Source organism: Solanum pennellii, chromosome 3 (genome assembly GCF_001406875.1).
Source record: "Solanum pennellii chromosome 3, SPENNV200".
Lineage (NCBI taxonomy): Eukaryota > Viridiplantae > Streptophyta > Magnoliopsida > Solanales > Solanaceae > Solanum > Solanum pennellii.
This window is the reverse complement of record NC_028639.1, coordinates 58,717,646-58,718,696: the sequence shown is the minus strand read 5'-3', so window position 1 is coordinate 58,718,696 and position 1,051 is coordinate 58,717,646.

Sequence of the window (1,051 nt, the reverse complement as noted above, 5' to 3'; positions counted from 1 at the left end):
TGAACAATCTACGCATCAAATATACCTTGTTCATCGCCGATGGTTTTTCATACATGTTTGACATTGCCTTCAACAGAGCGGACGTAGTCTTCTCCTTCACGATGTTGAACGCCACGTTTCTTGACAAAGTCAACCGGATCAACCCTAGAGCCTGGCGATCCTTGAGTTTCCACTTCTCCTCCGTCATGGATTCCGGCTTCACCCCGGTCAACGGTTCGTGAAGATCTTTCTGGTAGAGATAATCTTCGATCTGCATCTTCCAGAAACTGAAATCGGATCCATCAAACTTCTCGATTCCAAGCTTCGAACTATCCATCTTCAGTGATCGTGTTGAATCTCCTTAGCTCTGATACCAGTTGTTAGGATCGAATCCACACACACACTTGATGAATAAAGAACACAAGAACTTTAGAGAGAAAGAGATGAGAGATCTAGAGAGAGAAAGAGAAAACCCAATATTTCGTGGTAACACCCCGTGAGTAAACTTCCACGGCGGTGGGGTATATTTATATTAATAAATCAGAGTATTTTTGGTTACAGAGAATAAATAATCAGACTCCACAACCTAACACTATATTATCAAATAAAAAAGAATACTTCAAGTACTAGTAGGCAACCTGATGAAATGATTAAGTAGCTTAACTGTTGCTTATATTTTTTAATAATAAAATTAAAATAAATAGAACGATAAGACATGTTGAATTGAGTTTAATATGAAAAATTCTTTTGACTTATGATCACATGAATAATCATACCCTATGTACATAAGGTCACCTAAAAAAATATAATCTAAATTCACGTATAGATTAATATCAATAAGTAAATTAAAATTAAATTAATCATTTGAAGAAAATATAAGTAGTTCAAACCCATTATTTAAATAATAGGTAAATAATAAATAAAAATAATGATTAAAATATTTCTGTAAACAAATGCATATAAGACGATAATAAAAATTGTGTCACTATATTTATGATTCTGGTTAATCAGTAAAATAAATAAAGTAAATGATTAAAATAATGCTAAAAGTTATTGATATCAAATTTAGACA